We start from the raw sequence: 25,987 nt of genomic DNA, 5'->3' as shown, positions 1-25,987 counted from the left end.
CTGTGTTAAATACATAAATGTATAGCTGTAAATCTGCAGAATTGTAAATGCTATTTATTACCATTCTTAAGTGCAGGAACTGGCCTTAACTTACAAGAGTTGAAGCTTTGATTTGGTCATACGGCCCCTTATCTCCCTCAACAATGGTAATAAATTTACCCTAGGATTCCGATATGCATTACCCTGCATTAACAATTATGACAGAGACAGTGATGAAATCATTGCTTACTTAACATGGTATAACTGAGATAGGACATTTATTTGAGGAGAAACAGTTTATTACATCACAACAGTTCTGGGACAAAGGGCCCACAAATACTCTAGATATGTTACTATATCACAGGCGTAGGCAAGCTCTGAAATACCCCATTTCAGAATAGACACATGTAGCTGTTGTATTGTGCTTAAGCAGCTTTAGCCATGCTGAGGCTGTGAATGCCTTTATGACATGCTCACGTTCCATGGTGACACATGTGGGTTCTGTCATTTGAATCAGACAGTTCAGTTGCTGGCTGTGCCTGGCTTGACTACGTAGTAGGGCTTCTTTCTCTGATACATTAAACTACATTGAAGATGATCTTGGGTGTGAGAGTTCTTCATTTAATATTATAATTTTGGCGACGATTGCTGCCAGGCACGAGTCTGACATTGGAGATCAGAGAAACCCCTGCCAAGAAAACCTGCCTGCTTCGTTGCTCATACTTCAGACCCCTGTGCCAGCAACTCAACCACAGCGGCAGTGGTAGACCAACTTGAAGGGAACTGCTGCTGACCAGACTGAGGGTAATTACCACCATCCAACAGTGTCTGCAGCACCAGCATAGTGGCAGTTCATGCTGCATTGTACCTCCCTGATTAGCCTCGATTCCCTGCGGCAGTCGAAGCGAAGTGAAGTGAAGTGAACTGCTGCTGTCCAGACTTCACTTGGAGGTAACTGCCACCTCCCAGCAGCACATGCAGCACAAGCATAGTCCTGATTTGCCTCAATTCACAGAAGCAGTTAAAGTGAAGTGAGGATAACCCGCATTGCCCAGACTTGACTTTCTGGTAACTTCTGCCACCCTCAAAAGTAACCCTCAGCAGCAGCTTAACAGCAATTTAAGCTGTGCTGTGGTATTGTGAAGCAGCGCTCATACAGGACTCTGTAAATTCACGGACTTACTGTTAAAACTTTCCCTTCTGCACATCACTTTAGCGAGTATTACGCCTCATACTCCTTGTATAAGGACCTGCCTACTTTGTATGTGACACCTACAGGCTGGTCACCACAAGTTCAAGTTCCTTTGTGGCGTTTGCTGCTTATTAACGACATGCCACTGGCACTTTTTGGACAACAGATATATGTAATCTAACCTTTTCTGCTCTTTGTACTTATAGCAAGCTGTTCTCATGGATGTAACAGCTTCTATTGTGATGCCTCTGCCGTGTTTGATGTTGCCTGGGGATCCTCCTATAGAGTGGGAGGACTGAATTGACTGCTTTGAGAACTATATGTTGGCCCTGGATGGGCTGAGATTTCAACTTGTCAGGAAGAAAGCTTTACTATTAAGCTCCGTGAGCAAAGAGGGCCAGCATGTTTTTAAATACCTCTTACCAATAAGGGATGCTCAGGAAGTTGAAATTGAAGACGTATATAAAGAAATTGTACTGCCCTTTGCAAATCAGGTTTGCTAAACAAGTTAACCCCTTCGCTGCCAGGCCTTTTCCCCCTCCTGTGCCGGGCCTTTTTTTGCCTATTTGGGGCAGTTCGCGCTTAGGCCCTCATAACTTTTTGTCCACATAAGCTAACCAAGCCAAATTTGCGTCCTTTTTTTCCAACATCCTAGGGATTCTAGAGGTACCCAGACTTTGTGGGTTCCCTTGAAGGAGGCCAAGAAATTGGCCAAAATACAGTGAAAATTTCGTTTTTTTCAAAAAAATTGGAAAAAGTGGCTGCAGAAGAAGGCTTGTGGTTTTTCCCCTGAAAATGGCATCAACAAAGGGTTTGCGGTGCTAAACTCAGCAGCTTCCCAGCTTTCAGGAACAGGCAGACTTGAATCAGAAAACCCAATTTTTCAACACAATTTTGGCATTTTACTGGGGCATACCCCATTTGTGCAATTTTTTGTGCTTTCAGCCTCCTTCCAGTCAGTGACAGGAATGGTCATGAAACCAATGCTGGATCCCAGAAACCTAAACATTTCTGAAAAGTAGACAAAATTGTGAATTCAGCAAGGGGTCATTTGTGTAGATCCTACAAGGGTTTCCTACAGAAAATAACAGCTGAAAAAGAAAAATATTGAAATTGAGGTGAAAAAACCATCAATTTTTCTCTACGTTTTACTCTGTAACTTTTCCCTGCAATGTCAGATTATCGAAAGCAATATACCGTTACGTCTGCTGGACTCCTCTGGTTGCGGGGATATATAGGGTTTGTAGGTTCATCAAGAACCCGAGGAACCCAGAGCCAATAAATGAGCTGCACCCTACAGTGCGTTTTCATTCTATACCGGGTATACAGCAATTCATTTGCTGAAATATAAGGAGTAAAAAATTGCTATCAAGAAAACCTTTGCATTTCCAAAAAGGGCACAAGATAAGGTGTTGAGGAGCAGTGGTTATTTGCACATCTCTGAATTCCGGGGTGACCATAGTAGCACGTGAATTACAGGGAATTTCTCAAATAGATGTCTTTTTTACACACACTCCTATATTTGGAAGGAAAAAATGTAGAGAAAGACAAGGGGCAATAGTACTTGTTTTGCTAATCTATGTTCCCCCAAGTCTCCCGATAAAAATGGTACCTCACTTGTGTGGGTAGGCCTAGCACCCGCGACAGGATATGCCCCAAAACACAACGTGGACACATCACAGAAAACAGAGCTGTTTTTAGCAAAGTGACTACCTGTAGATTTTGGCCTCTAGCTCAGCCGCCACCTAGGGAAACCTACCAAACCTGTGCATTTCTGAAAACTAGAGACCTAGGGGAATCCAAGGAGGGGTGACTTGCGGGGCTCGGACCAGGTTCTGTTACCCAGAATCCTTTGCAAATCTCAAAATTTGGCTAAAAAGCACATGTTCCTCACATTTCTGTGGCAGAAAGTTCTGGAATCTGAGAGGAGCCACAAATTTCCTTCCACCCAGCGTTCCCACACGTCTCCCGATAAAAATGATACCTCACTTGTGTGGGTAGGCCTAGCGCCCGCGACAGGATATGCCCCAAAACACAACGTGGACATATCACAGAAAACAGAGCTGTTTTTAGCAAAGTGACTACCTGTAGATTTTGGCCTCTAGCACAGCCGCCACCTAGGGAAACCTACCAAACCTGTGCATTTCTGAAAACTAGAGACCTAGGGGAATCCAAGGAGGGGTGACTTGCGGGGCTCGGACCAGGTTCTGTTACCCAGAATCCTTTGCAAATCTCAAAATTTGGCTAAAAAAACACATGTTCCTCACATTTCTGTGGCAGAAAGTTCTGGAATCTGAGAGGAGCCACAAATTTCCTTCCACCCAGCGTTCCCCCACGTCTCCCGATAAAAATTATACCTCACTTGTGTGGGTAGGCCTAGCGCCCGCGACAGGATATGCCCCAAAACACAACGTGGACATATCACAGAAAACAGAGCTGTTTTTAGCAAAGTGACTACCTGTAGGTTTTGGCCTCTAGCTCAGCCGCCACCTAGGGAAACCTACCAAACCTGTGCATTTCTGAAAACTAGAGACCTAGGGGAATCCAAGGAGGGGTGACTTGTGTGGCTCGGACCAGGTTCTGTTACCCAGAATCCTTTGCAAACCTCAAAATTTGGCTAAAAAAACACATGTTCCTCACATTTCTGTGGCAGAAAGTTCTGGAATCTGAGAGGAGCCACAAATTTCCTTCCACCCAGCGTTCCCCCACGTCTCCCGATAAAAATGATACCTCACTTGTGTGGGTAGGCCTAGCGCCCGCGACAGGATATGCCCCCAAACACAACGTGGACATATCACAGAAAACAGAGCTGTTTTTAGCAAAGTGACTACCTGTAGATTTTGGCCTCTAGCTCAGCCGCCACCTAGGGAAACCTACCAAACCTGTGCATTTCTGAAAACTAGAAACCTAGGGGAATCCAAGGAGGGGTGACTTGCGGGGCTCGGACCAGGTTCTGTTACCCAGAATCCTTTGCAAATCTCAAAATTTGGCTAAAAAAACACATGTTCCTCACATTTCTGTGGCAGAAAGTTCTGGAATCTGAGAGGAGCCACAAATTTCCTTCCACCCAGCGTTCCCCCACGTCTCCCGATAAAAATGATACCTCACTTGTGTGGGTAGGCCTAGCGCCCGCGACAGGATATGCCCCCAAACACAACGTGGACATATCACAGAAAACAGAGCTGTTTTTAGCAAAGTGACTACCTGTAGATTTTGGCCTCTAGCTCAGCCGCCACCTAGGGAAACCTACCAAACCTGTGCATTTCTGAAAACTAGAGACCTAGGGGAATCCAAGGAGGGGTGACTTGCGGGGCTCGGACCAGGTTCTGTTACCCAGAATCCTTTGCAAATCTCAAAATTTGGCTAAAAAAACACATGTTCCTCACATTTCTGTGGCAGAAAGTTCTGGAATCTGAGAGGAGCCACAAATTTCCTTCCACCCAGCGTTCCCCCACGTCTCCCGATAAAAATGATACCTCACTTGTGTGGGTAGGCCTAGCGCCCGCGACAGGATATGCCCCAAAACACAACGTGGACATATCACAGAAAACAGAGCTGTTTTTAGCAAAGTGACTACCTGTAGATTTTGGCCTCTAGCTCAGCCGCCACCTAGGGAAACCTACCAAACCTATGCATTTCTGAAAACTAGAGACCTAGGGGAATCCAAGGAGGGGTGACTTGCGGGGCTCGGACCAGGTTCTGTTACCCAGAATCCTTTGCAAACCTCAAAATTTGGCTAAAAAAACACATGTTCCTCACATTTCTGTGCCAGAAAGTTCTGGAATCTGAGAGGAGCCACAAATTTCCTTCCACCCAGCGTTCCCCCACGTCTCCCGATAAAAATGATACCTCACTTGTGTGGGTAGGCCTAGCGCCCGCGACAGGATATGCCCCAAAACACAACGTGGACATATCACAGAAAACAGAGCTGTTTTTAGCAAAGTGACTACCTGTAGATTTTGGCCTCTAGCTCAGCCGCCACCTAGGGAAACCTACCAAACCTGTGCATTTCTGAAAACTAGAGACCTAGGGGAATCCAAGGAGGGGTGACTTGCGGGGCTCGGACCAGGTTCTGTTACCCAGAATCCTTTGCAAATCTCAAAATTTGGCTAAAAAAACACATGTTCCTCACATTTCTGTGGCAGAAAGTTCTGGAATCTGAGAGGAGCCACAAATTTCCTTCCACCCAGCGTTCCCCCACGTCTCCCGATAAAAATGATACCTCACTTGTGTGGGTAGGCCTAGCGCACGCGACAGGATATGCCCCAAAACACAACGTGGACATATCACAGAAAACAGAGCTGTTTTTAGCAAAGTGACTACCTGTAGATTTTGGCCTCTAGCTCAGCCGGCACCTAGGGAAACCTACCAAACCTGTGCATTTCTGAAAACTAGAGACCTAGGGGAATCCAAGGAGGGGTGACTTGTGTGGCTCGGACCAGGTTCTGTTACCCAGAATCCTTTGCAAATCTCAAAATTTGGCTAAAAAAACACATGTTCCTCACATTTCTGTGGCAGAAAGTTCTGGAATCTGAGAGGAGCCACAAATTTCCTTCCACCCAGCGTTCCCCCACGTCTCCCGATAAAAATGATACCTCACTTGTGTGGGTAGGCCTAGCGCCCGCGACAGGATATGCCCCAAAACACAACGTGGACATATCACAGAAAACAGAGCTGTTTTTAGCAAAGTGACTACCTGTAGATTTTGGCCTCTAGCTCAGCCGCCACCTAGGGAAACCTACCAAACCTGTGCATTTCTGAAAACTAGAGACCTAGGGGAATCCAAGGAGGGGTGACTTGTGTGGCTCGGACCAGGTTCTGTTACCCAGAATCCTTTGCAAACCTCAAAATTTGGCTAAAAAAACACGTTCCTCACATTTCTGTGGCAGAAAGTTCTGGAATCTGAGAGGAGCCACAAATTTCCTTCCACCCAGCGTTCCCCCACGTCTCCCGATCAAAATGATACCTCACTTGTGTGGGTAGGCCTAGCGCCCGCGACAGGATATGCCCCAAAACACAACGTGGACATATCACAGAAAACAGAGCTGTTTTTAGCAAAGTGACTACCTGTAGATTTTGGCCTCTAGCTCAGCCGCCACCTAGGGAAACCTACCAAACCTGTGCATTTCTGATAACTAGAGACCTAGGGGAATCCAAGGAGGGGTGACTTGCGGGGCTCGGACCAGGTTCTGTTACCCAGAATCCTTTGCAAATCTCAAAATTTGGCTAAAAAAACACATGTTCCTCACATTTCTGTGGCAGAAAGTTCTGGAATCTGAGAGGAGCCACAAATTTCCTTCCACCCAGCGTTCCCCCACGTCTCCCGATAAAAATGATACCTCACTTGTGTGGGTAGGCCTAGCGCCCGCGACAGGATATGCCCCAAAACACAACGTGGACATATCACAGAAAACAGAGCTGTTTTTAGCAAAGTGACTACCTGTAGATTTTGGCCTCTAGCTCAGCCGCCACCTAGGGAAACCTACCAAACCTATGCATTTCTGAAAACTAGAGACCTAGGGGAATCCAAGGAGGGGTGACTTGCGGGGCTCGGACCAGGTTCTGTTACCCAGAATCCTTTGCAAACCTCAAAATTTGGCTAAAAAAACACATGTTCCTCACATTTCTGTGGCAGAAAGTTCTGGAATCTGAGAGGAGCCACAAATTTCCTTCCACCCAGCGTTCCCCCACGTCTCCCGATAAAAATGATACCTCACTTGTGTGGGTAGGCCTAGCGCCCGCGACAGGATATGCCCCAAAACACAACGTGGACATATCACAGAAAACAGAGCTGTTTTTAGCAAAGTGACTACCTGTAGATTTTGGCCTCTAGCTCAGCCGCCACCTAGGGAAACCTACCAAATCTGTGCATTTCTGAAAACTAGAGACCTAGGGGAATCCAAGGAGGGGTGACTTGTGTGGCTCGGACCAGGTTCTGTTACCCAGAATCCTTTGCAAACCTCAAAATTTGGCTAAAAAAACACATGTTCCTCACATTTCTGTGGCAGAAAGTTCTGGAATCTGAGAGGAGCCAAAAATTTCCTTCCACCCAGCGTTCCCCCACGTCTCCCGATCAAAATGATACCTCACTTGTGTGGGTAGGCCTAGCGCCCGCGACAGGATATGCCCCAAAACACAACGTGGACACATCACAGAAAACAGAGCTGTTTTTAGCAAAGTGAATACCTGGAGATTTTGGCCTCTAGCTCAGCCGCCACCTAGGGAAACCTACCAAACCTGTACCTTTCTGAAAACTAGAGACCTAGGGGAATCCAAGGAGGGGTGACTTGTGGGGCTCGGACCAGGTTCTGTTACCCAGAATCCTTTGCAAACCTCAAAATTTGGCTAAAAAAACACGTCCCTCACATTTCTGTGGCAGAAAGTTCTGGAATCTGAGAGGAGCTACAAATTTCCTTCCACCCAGCGTTCCCCCAAGTCTCCCGATAACAATGATACCTCACTTGCGTGGGTAGGCCTAGCGCCGGCGACAGGAAACACCCCAAAGCGCAACGTGGACACATCCTAAATTTTGGAAAAAAACAGAGGTGTTTTTTGCGAAGTGCCTACCTGTAGATTTTGGCCTCTAGCTCAGCCGGCACCTAGGGAAACCTACCAAACCTGTGCATTTCTGAAAACTAGAGACCTAGGGGAATCCAAGGAGGGGTGACTTGCGGGGCTCGGACCAGGTTCTGTTACCCAGAATCCTTTGCAAACCTCAAAATTTGGCTAAAAAAACACATGTTCCTCACATTTCTGTGGCAGAAAGTTCTGGAATCTGAGAGGAGCCACAAATTTCCTTCCACCCAGCGTTCCCCCACGTCTCCCGATAAAAATGATACCTCACTTGTGTGGGTAGGCCTAGCGCCCGCGACAGGATATGCCCCAAAACACAACGTGGACACATCACAGAAAACAGAGCTGTTTTTAGCAAAGTGACTACCTGGAGATTTTGGCCTCTAGCTCAGCCGCCACATAGGGAAACCTACCAAACCTGTACATTTCTGAAAACTAGAGACTTAGGGGAATCCAAGGAGGGGTGACTTGTGTGGCTCGGACCAGGTTCTGTTACCCAGAATCCTTTGCAAACCTCAAAATTTGGCTAAAAAAACACATGTCCCTCACATTTCTGTGGCAGAAAGTTCTGGAATCTGAGAGGAGCTACAAATTTCCTTCCACCCAGCGTTCCCCCAAGTCTCCCGATAAAAATGATACCTCACTTGCGTGGGTAGGCCTAGCGCCGGCGACAGGAAACACCCCAAAGCGCAACGTGGACACATCCTAAATGTTGGAAAAAAACAGAGGTGTTTTTTGCGAAGTGCCTACCTGTATATTTTGGCCTCTAGATCAGCCGGCACCTAGGGAAACCTACCAAACCTGTGCATTTCTGAAAACTAGAGACCTAGGGGAATCCAAGGAGGGGTGACTTGCGGGGCTCGGACCAGGTTCTGTTACCCAGAATCCTTTGCAAACCTCAAAATTTGGCTAAAAATACACATGTTACTCACATTTCTGTGGCAGAAAGTTCTGGAATCTGAGAGGAGCCACAAATTTCCTTCTACCCAGCGTTCCCCCAAGTCTCCCGATAAAAATGATACCTCACTTGTGTGGGTAGGACTAGCGCCCACGAAAGGAAAGGGCCCAAAACACAACGTGGACACATCACATTTTTTTATAAAAAAGCAGTGCCTACCTGTGGATTTTGGCCTGTAGCTCAGCCGACACCTGAGGAAACCTAGCAAACCAGTGCATTTTTGAAAACTAGAAACCCAGGGGAATCCAAGATGGGGTGACTTGCGGGGCTCTGACCAGGTTATGTTACCCAGAATCCTTTGCAAACCTCCAAATTTGGCCCAAAAAACACTTTTTCTTCTCATTTCGGTGACAGAAAGTTCTGGAATCTGAGAGGAGCCACAAATTTCCTTCCACCCAGCGTTCCCCTAAGTCTCTCGATAAAAATGGTACATCACTTCTGTGGGTAGGCCTTGCGCCCACAAAAGGAAATGGCCCAAAACACAACGTGGACACAACATATTTTTTCACAGAAAACAGAGGTGTTTTTTGCAAGGTGCCTACCTGTGGTGTTTGGCCTGTAGCTCAGCCGGCCCCAGGGGGGGGGGCAGAAATGCCCTAAAATAAATTTGCCCCCCCAACCCCCACCCTCCCCCGCCGGGAGCGACCCTTGCCTACGGGGTCGCTCCCCCTGCGTGACATTGGCCCCAAAAAACAAATCCCCGGTGCCTAGTGGTTTCTGCCCCCTTGGGGGCAGGTTGACCTAAACTCAGCCAATCTGCCCCCAAGGGGGGGCAGAAATGGCCTAAATACAATTTGTCCCCCAGGGGAGCGACTTTTGCCTGATGGGTCGCTCCCCATCTCTAAAAAAAAAAAAAACAAATAAAAAAAAGAAAAATTCCCCTGGCGCCTAGAGGTTTCTGCCCCCCCCTCCCCCCGGAGCAGATCGGCCTAATAATAGGCCGATCTGCCCCCCGGGGGGGCAGAAATGGCCTAAAATAAATTTGCCCCCCCAACACCCACCCCCCCCCCGGGAGCGACCCTTGCCTACGGGGTCGCTCCCCCTGCGTGACATTGGCGCCAAAAAACAAATCCCCGGTGCCTAGTGGTTTCTGCCCCCTTGGGGGCAGGTTGACCTAAACTCAGCCAATCTGCCCCCAAGGGGGGCAGAAATGGCCTAAAATAAATTTGCCCCCCCAACACCCACCCCCCCCCCCCCCGGGAGCGACCCTTGCCTACGTGGTCGCTCCCCCTGCGTGACATTGGCGCCAAAAAACAAATCCCCGGTGCCTAGTGGTTTCTGCCCCCTTGGGGGCAGATTGACCTAAAAAGGGAGCGACCCTTGCCTGATGGGTCGCTCCCCATCTCTAAAAAAAGAAACAACAAAAAAAACACACAAAAAAAATTGCCCTGGCGCCTAGAGTGTTCTGCCCCCCCCCCCCGGGGGCAGTTCGGCCTAATAATAGGCCGATCTGTCCCACGGGGGGGCAGAAATGGCCTAAAATAAATTTGCCCCCCCAAATCCCCCCCCCCCCCCGGGAGCGACCCTTGCCTACGGGGTCGCTCCCCCTGCGTGACATTGGCGCCAAAAAACAAATCCCCGGTGCCTAGTGGTTTCTGCCCTCTTGGGGGCAGATTGACCTAAAATTGGCCAATCTGCCCCCAGGGGGGCAGAAATGGTCTAAATACAATTTGCCCCCCCCAGGGGAGCGACCCTTGCCTGATGGGTCGCTCCCCATCTCTAAAAAAAGAAACAACAAAAAAAAAAAACACAAAAAAAATTTTGCCCTGGTGCCTAGAGTGTTCTGCCCCCCCCCCCGGGGGCAGTTCGGCCTAATAATAGGCCGATCTGTCCCCCGGGGGGGCAGAAATGGCCTAAAATAAATTTGCCCCCCCAACCCCCACCACCCCCCCCCCCGGGAGCGACCCTTGCCTACGGGGTCGCTCCCCCTGCGTGACATTGGTGCCAAAAAACAAATCCCCGGTGCCTAGTGGTTTCTGCCCCCTTGGGGGCAGATTGACCTAAAATTGGCCAATCTGCCCCCAGGGGGACAGAAATGGTCTAAATACAATTTGCCCCCCCAGGGGAGCGACCCTTGCCTGATGGGTCGCTCCCCATCTCTAAAAAAAGAAACAACAAAAAAAAAAACACAAAAAAAAAATTGCCTGGGCGCCTAGAGTGTTCTGCCCCCCACCCGGGGGCAGTTCGGCCTAATAATAGGCCGATCTGTCCCCCGGGGGGGCAGAAATGGCCTAAAATAAATTTGCCCCCCAACCCCCACCCCCCCCCCCGGGAGCGACCCTTGCCTACGGGGTCGCTCCCCCTGCGTGACATTGGCGCCAAAAAACAAATCCCCGGTGCCTAGTGGTTTCTGCCCCCTTGGGGGCAGATTGACCTAAAATTGGCCAATCTGCCCCCAGGGGGGCAGAAATGGTCTAAATACAATTTGCCCCCCCCCAGGGGAGCGACCCTTGCCTGATGGGTCGCTCCCCATCTCTAAAAAAAAGAAACAACAAAAAAAAAAAACACAAAAATTTTTTTGCCCTGGTGCCTAGAGTGTTCTGCCCCCCCCCCCCCGGGGGCAGTTCGGCCTAATAATAGGCCGATCTGTCCCCCGGGGGGGGCAGAAATGGCCTAAAATAAATTTGCCCCCCCAACCCCCACCCCCCCCCCGGGAGCGACCCTTGCCTACGGGGTCGCTCCCCCTGCGTGACATTGGTGCCAAAAAACAAATCCCCGGTGCCTAGTGGTTTCTGCCCCCTTGGGGGCAGATTGACCTAAAATTGGCCAATCTGCCCCCAGGGGGACAGAAATGGTCTAAATACAATTTGCCCCCCCAGGGGAGCGACCCTTGCCTGATGGGTCGCTCCCCATCTCTAAAAAAAGAAACAACAAAAAAAAAAACACAAAAAAAAAATTGCCCGGGCGCCTAGAGTGTTCTGCCCCCCACCCGGGGGCAGTTCGGCCTAATAATAGGCCGATCTGTCCCCCGGGGGGGCAGAAATGGCCTAAAATAAATTTGCCCCCCCAACCCCCACCCCCCCCCCGGGAGCGACCCTTGCCTACGGGGTCGCTCCCCCTGCGTGACATTGGCGCCAAAAAACAAATCCCCGGTGCCTAGTGGTTTCTGCCCCCTTGGGGGCAGATTGACCTAAAATTGGCCAATCTGCCCCCAGGGGGGCAGAAATGGTCTAAATACAATTTGCCCCCCCAGGGGAGGGACCCTTGCCTGATGGGTCGCTCCCCATCTCTAAAAAAAGAAACAACAAAAAAAAAAACACAAAAAAAAAATTGCCCTGGCGCCTAGAGTGTTCTGCCCCCCCCCGGGGGCAGTTCGGCCTAATAATAGGCCGATCTGTCCCCCGGGGGGGCAGAAATGGCCTAAAATAAATTTGCCCCCCCAAACCCCCCACCCCCCCCCCGGGAGCGACCCTTGCCTACGGGGTCGCTCCCCCTGCGTGACATTGGCGCCAAAAAACAAATCCCCGGTGCCTAGTGGTTTCTGCCCCCTTGGGGGCAGATTGACCTAAAATTGGCCAATCTGCCCCCAGGGGGGCAGAAATGGTCTAAATACAATTTGCCCCCCCAGGGGAGCGACCCTTGCCTGATGGGTCGTTCCCCATCTCTAAAAAAAGAAACAACAAAAAAAAAAAACACAAAAAAAAAATTGCCCTGGCGCCTAGAGTGTTCTCCCCCCCCCCCCCCGGGGGCAGTTCGGCCTAATAATAGGCCGATCTGTCCCCCGGGGGGGCAGAAATGGCCTAAAATAAATTTGCCCCATCAACCCCCACCCCCCCCCCCCGGGAGCGACCCTTGCCTACGGGGTCGCTCCCCCTGCGTGACATTGGCGCCAAAAAACAAATCCCCGGTGCCTAGTGGTTTCTGCCCCCTTGGGGGCAGATTGACCTAAAATTGGCCAATCTGCCCCCAGGGGGGCAGAAATGGTCTAAATACAATTTGCCCCCCCAGGGTAGCGACCCTTGCCTGATGGGTCGCTCCCCATCTCTAAAAAAAGAAACAACAACAAAAAAAAAACACACAAAAAAAATTGCCCTGGCGCCTAGAGTGTTCTGCCCCCCCCCCCGGGGGCAGTTCGGCCTAATAATAGGCCGATCTGTCCCCCGGGGGGGCAGAAATGGCCTAAAATAAATTTGCCCCCCCAAATCCCCCCCCCCCCCCCCCGGGAGCGACCCTTGCCTACGGGGTCGCTCCCCCTGCGTGACATTGGCGCCAAAAAACAAATCCCCGGTGCCTAGTGGTTTCTGCCCCCTTGGGGGCAGATTGACCTAAAATTGGCCAATCTGCCCCCAGGGGGGCAGAAATGGTCTAAATACAATTTGCCCCCCCAGGGGAGCGACCCTTGCCTGATGGGTCGTTCCCCATCTCTAAAAAAAGAAACAACAAAAAAAAAAAACACAAAAAAAAAATTGCCCTGGCGCCTAGAGTGTTCTCCCCCCCCCCCCCGGGGGCAGTTCGGCCTAATAATAGGCCGATCTGTCCCCCGGGGGGGCAGAAATGGCCTAAAATAAATTTGCCCCATCAACCCCCACCCCCCCCCCCCCCCCCCCCGGGAGCGACCCTTGCCTACGGGGTCGCTCCCCCTGCGTGACATTGGCGCCAAAAAACAAATCCCCGGTGCCTAGTGGTTTCTGCCCCCTTGGGGGCAGATTGACCTAAAATTGGCCAATCTGCCCCCAGGGGGGCAGAAATGGTCTAAATACAATTTGCCCCCCCAGGGTAGCGACCCTTGCCTGATGGGTCGCTCCCCATCTCTAAAAAAAGAAACAACAACAAAAAAAAAACACACAAAAAAAATTGCCCTGGCGCCTAGAGTGTTCTGCCCCCCCCCCGGGGGCAGTTCGGCCTAATAATAGGCCGATCTGTCCCACGGGGGGGCAGAAATGGCCTAAAATAAATTTGCCCCCCCAAATCCCCCCCCCCGGGAGCGACCCTTGCCTACGGGGTCGCTCCCCCTGCGTGACATTGGCGCCAAAAAACAAATCCCCGGTGCCTAGTGGTTTCTGCCCCCTTGGGGGCAGATTGACCTAAAATTGGCCAATCTGCCCCCAGGGGGGCAGAAATGGTCTAAAATAAATTTGCCCCCCCAACCCCCACCCCCCCCCGGGAGCGACCCTTGCCTACGGGGTCGCTCCCCCTGCGTGACATTGGCGCCAAAAAACAATGGGGGGGGGCAGGGGGGGGCAGAAAAGGCCTTCCTAAAAAAATGCCCCCCTGGGAGCGACCCTTGCCCAAGGGGTCGCTCCCTTTTGCCAATTTCAAGAAGAAAAAAAAAAATCCCTGGTGTCTAGTGGGGTTTCAAAAGCCGGATTGCAAGCAATCCGGCTTTTGAAACCTGTGAGAGACTTCAAAGGGAAGGAAATACATTTCCTTCCCTTTGAAGCCTCTCGGGGCCTCCCCCATGGGATTGAAAAAGAAATGCAAAAGCATTTCTTTTTCAATCGCGCTGGAAGCTCTGCTTCCAGCGCGATGGGGGAGACCCTGTGACTAATCAGCGCGCGCTCGCGCGCTGACGTCACAGGGGGGGTTGGGGGGGTCAGGGGTGGGAGGGGAAGGGCTTCCCCTTCCATCCCTGACTTGGGGGGGTGGGGGGGAACCCCACAGAGGGAGCGAGAGCGCTCCCTCTGGGCTCTGTGCACAGGACGTAATGGTTACGTCCTGGGCACAGCAGCACTGTGCCTCAGGACGTAACCATTACGTCCTGGGCACAGAAGGGGTTAATGTTGTAATGTGTTGTCACAAGTTCTATATACAGCCTCAACGACCAGCTAAATGCATTGATGACTTTGTGACCAGATTGAGAGAACTGGCTTCAAAGTGTCAATTTGGACAGATAACGGAAGAAATGATAAGGGATCCCCAAATTGTCCAGTGTAACAGCAAGAAAGTACAGGAACGGATATGGGCTGCCAGTAACTCCACACTGAGAGACACAATAGCCATTGCAAAGGTAGTCAAAGAATCTAAGAGATGCATGTGTGGGATGAAAAACACCTGAGCTGATGTAGCAGCGTTGGATGATGAACCTGACCTTGTTAATGCAGTAAGGAACAAGTTCTAGCCTGGAAACTAGAGGAAATTCCAACAAAAGTAATGCTTCAAGGGTTGTCATATCTGCAAATACAACGATAAAGTCTTCATCTTGTGTATGCTAAAGGTGTGGTAGTAACTATCACTTGGCAGATTCTAAAAATGGTTTCACACTGGGGAAGGACTGCCTTAAGTGCAGGAGGAAAGGACATTTTGCATGCATGTGCAAAGCTGCAGAAAAAAATAGCTGTTGTAGATGGCAATGAACCGGAACTTAGAGAAAGATGGTGGAGATCCTGAAGGAAGTGTTAATCGTTAAAACAGGAAAATACATCCCAAAGCAAACTTTGATGTGAACGGGAAAACAGTGTCGCTAATGGCGGATACAGGTTCTTTATACACCACAATACCAAAACATTTGTGTGACCCCACATGGCGCAGAGGACAATTGATGTCCACGGATGGCATTTTGAAGGGATGTCAAGGAGTTGACATAGGTTTCATGGGTATATCACGGCACAGATCAAAGTTGAAGGATGGCAAACAACAAGAAAAGTGATTGTTGCTCATGATGGTCCTCCTATTTTGGGATGGTCACACCAGTATGATCTCCATATAGTGGTGAATCACAGAGCTGACAACCAAGTCATGGTTGTTGATGTCAATGACCTGAAGAATATTCTTTCCCACCACAAGAGGGTCTTCGAAAATAGGTTAGGAGAATTCAAGGACTACATGAGAGCGATTAAACAAAAAAAATTATTATGTGTCGGGTAAGCATAATGCAAGGAAAGTCCCAGTGGCAGTCAGAACTAAAAGTAAAGGAAATTCTACAACAATTGCTGGAAGACAAAGTTATTCCAAAGTTAGAGGCTACTGAGTGGCTGTCTCCAGTTGTCATCACTAAGAATTCTGATGGCTCACTCAGATTTTGCATTGATTTACGCAGCCTCAACGAGAATGTTGTGATGGATTGTTTCTCTTGCCCAACATAAACAAACTCATTCTTATGTGTCCGGGGAAAATATTTTTTAAAACGTGAATTGCGGAGCACATATCATCAAGTGAAGCATCATCCACACTCCAAACATCTCAGCGGCAAGTGTTTTTCAGAGGTTGATATCCAATGTCCTGTCAGGTCTCGACAAAGTCATTTTCTTTCAAGATGATGTTCTAGTGTTTGGAGAAAATGTGGATGAACACAACAATATGAGTGAGGTTTTAACGCGAATTGAATGGGCAGGTTTAACTCTACCTATAGAGAAGTTGTGTTTCCTATGCAAGAGGTGAAGTATTTGGCCTATCTTATCATGAAGGAGGGGGCCAGACCAAAAATCAGCTTGATGAGAGCAATAATGAATTCTGAGATGCCAAATGACAGGGACTAACATAGGTCATTTGTGGGCTTAGTGGAGTATTATTCTAAGTCTGTGCAAGGTTGAGTTCATAAAATAGAGCTGCTGAGGGCCTTGCTGTGGAAGGGTAAGAAGTTCATAGGGGTGAACAGCAAAAAGCAGCCTTTTCTCTTGTTAAGGATAACATTGCCAAAGCTGGAGCGCTGGTATATTTTCAGACCATAGTCACTGTGGATGCCAGCGCTGTGGAGATTGGGGCTGTCTTAGCAGAGATGCATGGCAAAGTAGAAAAACCAGTAGCTTTGCTTCCTGTTTCTGGATGGATGCAGAAAGAAATGACTCTGTCATCGAACAAGAGACATTAGCAGCTGCTTGGGCAACCAGTTATTTCAGGGTGTTTCTGTGGGGAAGTGTGATTATATTGAAGACAGATCACAGACCTTTACTTAATGTTTTGGGACCTGGAGGCAAAAGAAATTGTTTAGGGAGGTTGGCAATCAAATTGCAGAAATATGATTGTAGAGTGAAGTATGTGCCAGGGTGGAAGAACAAGGTGGCTGTCTGTTTGCTGAGATGCCAGACAAGGCGGCGGAACACTCTGAGCTGGTTACTGAGGGAGTGGTGGCTAGTGTGTATGACACCACAAAGAGTTTAGGAAGCTTAGTCTCTAAGGAGGACTGAATCACAGCCTAGGAACAAGATTACATTTGGTGAAAGGAGTGGTGAGGAGAGTATGTTGCCAGACACAGTAAAACTGTTACTCAAGGTGGTGGATGAACTGTTGGTTCATGATGATTGGTTGCTGATGAGAGGGGAAAGATTTGTGCCACCTACTGCCATCAGGCCAAGGTTAGCAAATTGAGCACATGAGGGACATTTTGGTCAGACATTAACTATCAAGAGAGTTAGAAAGAAGTACCGGTGGCTGCTCATGGACAATCAAGTGAAAGAGTGGGTAGAGAACTGTGACATTTGCAAGGATTCTTAGAGGTGCTTGAGAGCAGATTTAAGGAGTTTGGAAGGGAAACAGCATGTATCTGAAGCTAATGTGGCGTAGAAAAAGGTGTGTACGGAATTATTCGGTCTTTTGCATTCCTTCCTGAGCATGAGAAGTTTGCTGCTGTGCTGGTTGATGCAAAATCGAAGTGGGTGGAAGTTGTGTACATGCTTTCTTTTTTGTGTTAGAATTTTGAAAAAACGTAGTTTATGTGGGGATTCGAGGATTTGTGAGATGTTATGTGCCAACAACTCCAAAAATAACACTTGCTTCAAGTAGTGTGAAGGGTTGGTCTGTAGGGTATCAATGTAACAACAACAGAGACGGCATTAATTCTAGGAATGAGGTTGGGTGATTAATGTGTATTTTTAAATGTTTTAGCAGTATACATTGTAATTATTTTTGGGTGTATGTATATTCTTTTTTTCCCTTATGAAGTGTCAGGATCAACGGAATGCCCTTACCTAAGAAGAGGAGCTGTTCCTTTTGGGTTGCAGGGACGATAGGGACTCACCGCTTATTTCCTTGTTCTTTAATTGGCCCTGTTTCCAGCTGAAGATTTTCTAGTATGGGGCGTGATGGAAACGTGCTGGATACTGTGGGAGTGATAGGAAGAGTTGTGCTGGTAGTCGTAAGAATGAGTTCTTTTCTAGGGACAGATACAGAATTCTTGTAGGAAAATATCTCGGCTGGCATGGTCGTCCCCCACTTTTTGCCTAGTATTGATACAAACTTTGACTGAAAGTGTGCTGGACCCTGCTAACCAGGCCCCAGCACCAGTGTTCTTTCCCTAAAACGGTACCTTTGTTTCCACAATTGGCACAGTCCTGGCACACAATTAAGTCCCTTGTAAAAGGTACCCATGGTACCAAAGGCCCTATGGCCAGGGAAGGTCCCCAAGGGCTGCTGCATGTATTATGCCACCCTGGGGTACCCCTCACTCAGTCCATGCACACTGCCTTGCAACTTGTGTGTGCTAGTGGGGCGAAACAGGCAAAGTAGACATGGCACCCCTCTCAGGGTGCCATGCCACCAAAATCACTGCCTGCGGCATAGGTAAGTCACCCCTCTAGCAGGCCTTACAGCCCTAAGGCAGGGTGCAGTATACCACAGGTGAGGGCATAGCTGCATGAGCACTGTGCCCCTACAGTGTATAAGTCAACTCTTAGACATTGTAAGTGCAGGGTAGCCATATTGAGTATATGGTCTGGGAGTACGAACTCCACAGCACAATAATGGCTACACTGAACACTGGAGCACAATACACCCACACTGATGCCAGTGTGGGATTTATTGAAAAATACCCACAGAGGGCATCTTAGAGATGTCCCCTGTATGTCAGCCAGCCTGGTAGTGTAGGACTGACCGGTCTGTGCCAGCCTGCCACTTCCAGACAAGTTTCTGACCACATGGTGTGAGTGCTTTTGTGCACTCTTTGGTCAGAAACAAAGCCTGTCCTGGGTGGAGGTGCTTCACACCTCTTCCTGCAGGAACTGTAACACCTGGTGGTGAGCCTCAAAGGCTCAGGCCTCGTGTTACAGTGCTCCAGGGCACTCCAGCTAGTGGAGATGCCCGCCCCTCGGACAAGCCCCCAATTTTGGCAGCAAGTCCAGAGGGATAATTAGGAAAAACAAGGAGGAGTCACGCCCTCAGCCAGGACCACTCCTAAGGGGTCCAGAGCTGAGGTGAACCCCTCCTTGAGAAATCCTCCATCTTGCTTTGGAGGATTAGGACCAATAGGAAAAGGAATGGGCCACCCCACCCCAAAGGGAGTGGGCACAAGGAGGGTATAGCCACCGCCATTTAACCCTAAAAATGCCCCTAAATCCTGTATTTAAGGGCTCCATGAACCAAGAGATTTAGATTCCTGATGATCTCAAGAAAAGAAGGACTGCTGAGCTGAAAACCCTGCAGCGAAGAAAAAGAAACAACAACTGACTCGGCCCCAGCCCTACCAGCCCGTCTCCTGCTTCAAAGACCCTGCAAAAGAAAAGTAACGCGATCTACAGGACCAGCGACCCCTGAAAAGCCTCCAGGGGACTGTCTGCATCACAGAGGACCAAGAAACTCCAGTGGACAGTGGACCTGTCAAACAAGAAGAAGTGGAAACTCCTTCCAAGGAACTCCCACCTAACTCCAGAAGCGTGAGTCCAAAACCACTCTGCACCCGACGTCCACAGTCCGTGTCCAGGTGACCCAACTATCCAGAGAGGACCCCCAGGTGATTCCAACTAAATGACCACCCTGGGCTGACCTCTCCACCCCTCCACAACAACGCAGACAGAGGGAATCCCAAGGACCCCCCTGACCGCGACTGCCCGGGATGAAGATTTCCCATGCCTGGAGAAGCACTGCACCCGCAGCACCCAGCCTCGAGAGAAACCGACCACCGGTAAAGCAGTGACCTTCAGGCAGCCCTCCTCCCTGTCCAGTCGGTGGCTTGCCCGAGAAGTCCCCCTGTGCTTTTCCTGCAGCACCTAAGTGACCCCCCGGGTCCCGCCATAGAGTTCCATTGGGATCCCGACGTCCTGTTTGCACCCTGCACACTGCCGACCCCGTGCCGCTGAGAATGCGTGTTTGGTGCCTACTTGGGCTCCCCCCCCCCCAGTGCTCAGCTAAACCCCCCTGGTCTGCCATTCGACAACGCAGGTACTTACCTGACAGCAGACCAGAACCGGAGTACCCCCTGTCTCCATAGGGGCCCACGTTATTTTGGCTCCTGTTTGACCTCGTAACCGGCCTTGTGTAGCTGGTGCTGGGTGTTTGTTGTTATCTTGAACCCCCAACGGTGGGCTACTTATGCCCTGGAGACTGAACCTGTAAGTCGATTACTTACCTCCAAAACTGTACTGTACTTTCTTTTCCCAGGAACTGTTGAAAATTGCAGTGTCCACCTTTAAAATAACTTTTTGCCATTTTAAAGAAAACTGTGCAAATTATTGATTCCATTCAAAGTCCTGATTATAACTATGCAAAGTACCTTTCATTTAATGTACTTACCTGCTAATTGAATCTTGTGGTTCTAGAAATAAATTAAGAAAGAATATTATTTTATATAAAAATTCTATTGGTCTGGAGTTAAGTCAAGCCTCTAGGGGAACACTTGGACTCTGTGCACACTATATCTCATTTTGTTATAGTATATACAGAGCCAGCTCCTAAAATTCTGTTTTAATGCAGGAACTTATTATTTAAAGCGTGCCTCAGTAAATCAGCTATGCATGCAAGAACATTTTCCCACTACTAACTTACTGGTACGCTATGGAAACAATCTCACCTTTTGTCTTGAAGTGCCTCCTGATTTGACATGCACATGTAAATTGTGGCTGAGTCCATCTGGTCGTGGGGTATTGTCGGCGAAGTAGTTGACTTTTTCAAATTGATTCCTTTCTGGAAGGCTCAGTGCACCCGATGCCGCCCTAAGACTAGTGCAATTTAACAGGGTGAGGGGTGTGATTGTGCTGATTTCTACTTCTTATCAATACATGCTGTGCAGCTCTGCAGTTAACATTTACCTTTTAATCTTGTCTTTTCTTGTTTCCTACAGGTGTCGAGTTGTCCAGGAGTCAAGGAAGAAGGTTCCGGTCTTTGGAAGAAACTACTTGCAGTAAGTAGATTCTCTGAACTTAGGCTCTTTGAGGGCCCGAGGAGGCTTGACTAGACTCTGGATTTTCAACATGAAGCGTTGGTTCAAAGGTGGAGCAGGTTTAAAAATGTAAGTCTTTGGTCTGTGATGAGTCATTTAGAATGTTCATGATTACTGAATATGTTTACCATCTAGTGATGAGTCATTTATAACCACATGGCTGATTGTTTTTATTACCTTACTGATGAGTCATTCTCAATGCTGTGATAGATGGTTTGTGTTTACTTCATTATGATGAGTCATTTTGGATCCTTTGTGGGTGCACTCATTGTGCTGGCTTGATTGGTTCTGCATGTTTCTTTCATGAATAATCAGCATGCTGTAAAACGGATCTAGCAGGTGCACTAGGAGCAAGCAAGTCCAGGCATAGTTATGTTCTGGAAAACAAACAGTTCAAACAGGGGTGCCATGTGAGACTATATTCTGGTTATTAATGTGCACCATTAGCTTTCGAGAAAATGTTCAAGCATCATTCCTGACAGTACCCCCCTCTTAGAAGCATCCCTAACACTATATCATTGGGTTTGTGTTTATTAGGATGATTACGATGAAAATGTTGAATTAAACGGGAGGCATGAATCATGTGAGAGAGTGGCTCCCAGGACTTGTTTTCGTGGCCAAAACCTTCCCAGTCTAATAAATCATGCAATTTCCCACAAATGCGTTTGGAAGCAAGTATTTTCCAGACTTCATATTCATCATGACCTTCTATTGAAAGGGGTAGTGGACTGGTATTTGTTCTAGTCATGGGATTCCATGGCTTGAGTATTGATGTGTGGAATACTGGGGGTACTTTTAAGGTTGGATTTAATGTCAAGTTCATCGCTACAGGGTTAATGACCTGACTAATGGTAAATGGACCAATATAGCGTGGTAATAGTAATTTTGTCCCTGTTAATGGAAGGTTTTTTTGTGGACAACCACACTTTATCTCCCGTTTTGTTTGTTGGTGCCTTTTTGCGGTGCTTATCTGCATGGTGTTTGTCTGTTTCCTTGGTTTGTGCTAGTTACCTTTGGGTGGTGTGTATAAGTTTCTTAATTCATTCATGATACTCAGCAACTGCTGGCACCATAGTGTTTGTTGTGTCCAACCATGGAGTCATGCATGGGTGTTCTCCAGTCAAGCAAAAGAATGGTGACTTGCCTGTGAGCTATGATTGGAGTTACTGTAGGCCAATTCTACTGCCCATAATAGATCTGACCAATCCTGATCGCTAATGAGTAGAAGCAACGTAAAAATTGCACCATGGTCTGTTTCAGGTGCTCGGCCTGACCATCTTTTTGTGGGTGACAGCTTGATGATAGTCATGCTTCTATGTCTAGTGATGTACACATTGCTGACCAAAATTTAGCTATGAACTAGGGACCCCAATTGGTGATAATTACCGAAGGTAAACCGTGTAACCGTACTATATTTTGCATGAAGTTTGCGCACACTCATGAGCTGTGGGGAGTTTTTCAAAGGTACTAGGAGTGTGGCCTTGGAGAGGTGGTCTATAATGGTTAAAATAGTAGTATGACTTGAGAAAGTCTTTGGGAGTTATCCAACTAAATCCATGGATATGATGTGCCAAGGTTTGGGAGGAACTGGAAATGGGTGTAATAGCACGCTAGGGGGACCAGGTCCTCTTTCCTTGACTGCAGGTCCCGCAGGCATCTATATATTGATGCATGTCATTGGGCAAGGTTGGCCACCAGAGGTGTCTTCTGATTAGTTGTAAAGCTTTCTGTGTCCCTGATGCCCTGCTAATGTGGAGTTGTGAAATAAATGGAGAGCCTGTTCTTGTAAACTTTTGTTTGGTACAAATATCTTGTCCTCGTAGAGCAGTAACTCGTCTTCCAATATAACTTGGGCTCTACTGGAATCCATTCCTGTGTTGGCCTTGTTTTGATTTCTTGTTTAATGTATTCAATAAGGTTGGAGGAGATTATAGTTCCTGGAAAGGGTTCTGCAGAAATTATGGGTTTACGTTCTTCTTGTATGGAGAGTGTTCCTCGTCTCCAAGTCAGGACAAGGCATCTGTCTTGGCGTTTTCTGTACATGGCCGGTACTTTATCATTACAGAATAGAGTCCACCTTAACTGTCTTGCTATAAGGGTATGGGTGGAGTTCAAAAATTGTAGGTTTCTATGATCTGTGTATATTGTTACTGGGTGTCGTTCTCCTAATAAATATTGACATCATTCCTCAAAAACTGACTTTATTCCCATTAGTTCTCTTCCTGCAATGGGGTAGTTTTGTTCCTCCGCAACATTTTTCTAGCGTAATAAGCTATCGGGTACATTTGGCCTGTGATATTATTTTGTTGCAACAATATTCCCCTATGTCATTTTGAGAAGCATCTGCCTCCACAATAAAAGGCTGGCTAATATCAGGGTGGGCTAGAATAGTTGCCTCTGTGAACTACCCTAAGGAGGTCACCTCTGTCTTATGAAACTCACTTTTTTGTAGCTTGACATATAATTAATGTTTTCATAGTTGCTGGAGATTGGCTCGTACTTGTTTTTCATGTTCTGCCTCACTCTTGGAGTAAATGAGAATATCGTCAATATAGACAATACAGCAAATGTCTCTGAATTCTCGTAGGACCTCGTCTATAAAGAATTGGAAAGCAGCTGGAGCATTACAAAGTCCAAAGTGCATTACTTGATATTCAAATAACCCGTTTTCCATTTGTCTCCTTGCCTGACTCGCACCAAATGGTAAGCCCCCCTGAGGTCCAATTTGGTATATATTACAGCATCTTTGACCTTGTCCAGTAATTCTGGAATGAGTGGGAGAGGATACCTGTTCTTAATAGTAATGTCATTCAATGCAGAGTAGTCAAAGCACATTCTCAACTCTCCTCCCTTTTTTTTGGAACAAAGAAGAGAGGAGAAGACACTGGTGATTTAGACTGGCGGAAAAAAACATTGTGAGGTACTCATCCAGATATTGGCGCTGTTGCTTGCTCTCTCGTTCTGTGAGGGCATATATTCTGCTGCATGGCAGTTTGGTTCCCGGGACAAGATCAATTCTACAGTCAAATTCCCGATGGGGAGGTAAGGTGTTTGCTATCTTTTTGTCGAATACATCTGCCAGATCATAAATTGCAGGCAGCCCGTCTATTATGGAAATGTTTGGTTCTGCTTGAGGTTTTTCTTAGCCTGTAGGCAGGGAAATGGCTGTTCCATTAAAGCATAGCAGTTTCAAGTACAGAAGGGGGACCTTTGCCAATCAATTTGTGAGTTGTATTTTACCAACCAAGGTAATCCTAAAATGAGTCTGAACTGTGGTGCATCACTTATATTGAAACAGCTGTTCTTCATATTTATTGTAGCACTTCATAGTGAGTACCTCTGTTTGGAACTGTACTGGGCCTGAGGTGGGTTCCTTACCATCTACCGCCCACACAATCTCTGGTTGTGGCTTTGATAGTACTTGTATACCTAAACTTTTGGTAAATTGGGTATCTATGAAGTTTTCTGTGGCACCACAAGCTATGAGTGCCTCTGTCTTCAATTCTTTGCCTGAGAACGAAGTTAGTATGACAGTTATATTTAAATGGTGGTAAGCTGAGCATTGATGGGAGTACGAGTTCTTCCTTGCGGTCCTTGATAAGCGGACCTTGTCGCCTATCGAGCTTCCTCATTTTCCGACTGGTCTGGAGCTTGGGTTACACTTGCTGAAGAAGTTGCTGCAGTGACCTTGGGTTTTTGGGGACGAGCCGAACATTCCTTAACAAAATGGCCAATCTTCCCGCAATATAAACACTGATTTAGTTTCTTATGTTTCTCTTTCTCTGCTTTCGATAAAGGGCCCCTAATTGTCCCTACTTCCATAGGTTTGCCCAGATCAGGAGGTGGCTTTGTAAGGGTTTCATTTTTATGTTTCTCTGGAAAATGATTACTCTGTGGTCTGAAGTCTTGCTTTTCTCTGATTTCCTTTCTTGAAGCCTATGGTTGAGCTTAACTACAAGATCTATGAAGTCTGAACATTCTTCTGGAAGTTCTACAAGCTGAGATAGCAGATCTTTTAATTCATCTTTTAAACCCCAGTAAAAAAGGGACACGCTTTTGTCTTCAAGTCAATTTACTTTGATAACTAATCCTTTAAAGGTAGTTATATAATGCAATAGATCAGACGACCCTTGTTTAAGGCTTATCAATTTGTTCCCCGCAGCCTGCAAGAAGGCATGCCAGGCGAACAACCTTCGCATGTGTTTCTTATATCTTCTATATTGTACAGCAGTGGGTCATCCTGCTCAACTAGGGGTATTGACCATAGGGCTGCATCTCCCCCTAAATAGATAAGTATAAATTCCACCTTGGAAGCATCATCTGGAAATGCTGTAGGTTTTGCTATAAAGTGTAGGTGGCATTAACTCATAAAAATATTGAATTTCTTGCTATCTCTGTAAAATCGTTCAGGAGAGCCCAGTGGTACGGGTACTGGGGTAATGACTTGACGATGTGTGGAAGATTGGGAAGTTGAGGCACCTTGTGAACTTATATTTTCCCCTATGTGTGAGGTTCTACCTTTTTGTGCTAATTGAGACTGAATGGAGGCCATTTCTTGTTTCATGACAGAATTCTCAGCCTGTATGGCAGACAACATGGCTGCCAAATCCTGAAGGGTGACCTGTGAATCCATATCGCCCAGGTAATCTTTTTATTCGTGGGGTTCGCGTTCTGTCAGGATCAGCGGAACGCTCTTGCCTAAAAAGTGGAACCATTCCTTTTGGGTTGCAGGGACGATAGGGACTCACTTCTTATCTCTTTGTTCTTTAATTGGCCCTGTATCCAGCTGAAGATTTTCTTGTAGGGGGCTTGATAGAAACTTGCTGAATATTGTGGGAGTGATAGGAAAAGTTGTGCTGGTAGTCGTGAGGATGAGTTGTTTCTAGGGACAGATTACAGAATTCTGTTTTAGATCAAGAACTTATTATTCAAAGCATGCCTCAGTAAACAAACTATGCATGCAAGAACATTTTCCCACTAATAACTTACTGGTGCGCTATGAAAAGAATCTCACCTTTTGTCTTGAAGTGCCACCTTATTTGACATGGAAATGTAAATTGTGGCTGAGCCCATCTGGTTGTGGGGTATTGTTAGCGAAATAGTTCACTTTTTCAAATTGTTTCCTTTCTGGAAGACTCAGTGCACCCGATGCCACCCTGATACTAGAGCAATCCAACAGGGGGCGGTGGTGTGCTTGTTCTGATTTCTGTTTCTTATCAATGCATGCTGTGCAGCGCTTCAGTTAGTGTTTACCTTTTAA

The 25,987-nt window shown here is 47.5% G+C and overlaps 1 long non-coding RNA gene across 2 annotated transcripts in view; it reads left to right on the top strand.

Moving 5' to 3' along the window:
* The window catches only part of LOC138283074 (uncharacterized), a 164,811-nt gene that overhangs the window by 41,801 nt on the left and 97,023 nt on the right, over positions 1 to 25,987 (top strand). The window contains exon 2 of one of the 2 annotated variants that reach the window (XR_011201053.1): positions 20,629 to 20,688. This is a non-coding gene — a long non-coding RNA (uncharacterized lncRNA). Of the gene's footprint in view, positions 1 to 20,628; positions 20,797 to 25,987 lie in introns of those variants that run through there. The other variant, XR_011201054.1, reaches the window with a different exon arrangement.

The sequence above is a fragment of the Pleurodeles waltl genome, chromosome 1_1 (assembly GCF_031143425.1).
Source record: "Pleurodeles waltl isolate 20211129_DDA chromosome 1_1, aPleWal1.hap1.20221129, whole genome shotgun sequence".
Lineage (NCBI taxonomy): Eukaryota > Metazoa > Chordata > Amphibia > Caudata > Salamandridae > Pleurodeles > Pleurodeles waltl.
This window is presented reverse-complemented; position numbering and strand designations above follow the sequence as displayed.